Below are 267 nucleotides of genomic sequence, written 5' to 3' on the forward strand. Positions count from 1 at the left end.
TTAAATTTACTCACAAACTCACACACACATTTTCATTTTCAATCTCAAGCAACAACAATTTCGAACAATTTCAATTTTTTGTTTTCATTTTTATATGATTTTAAAATGTTGGCAAACTTCAAAAAAAAATCATGGCCGACAAATTGAGAGGACGGTTATACCTTGCTATGTTTTTATCATGCTTTGAACTACAATCAACCCAAATCTCTAATAGCGAAGATTTTTTTTTTCTGAGTTATAATTTTTTATAGAAAATATACGTTTTTG

The sequence above is a fragment of the Rhagoletis pomonella genome, unplaced genomic scaffold (assembly GCF_013731165.1).
Source record: "Rhagoletis pomonella isolate Grant_MI unplaced genomic scaffold, Rhpom_1.0 Rhpom_scaffold_00009, whole genome shotgun sequence".
NCBI classification, from domain to species: Eukaryota; Metazoa; Arthropoda; class Insecta; order Diptera; family Tephritidae; genus Rhagoletis; species Rhagoletis pomonella.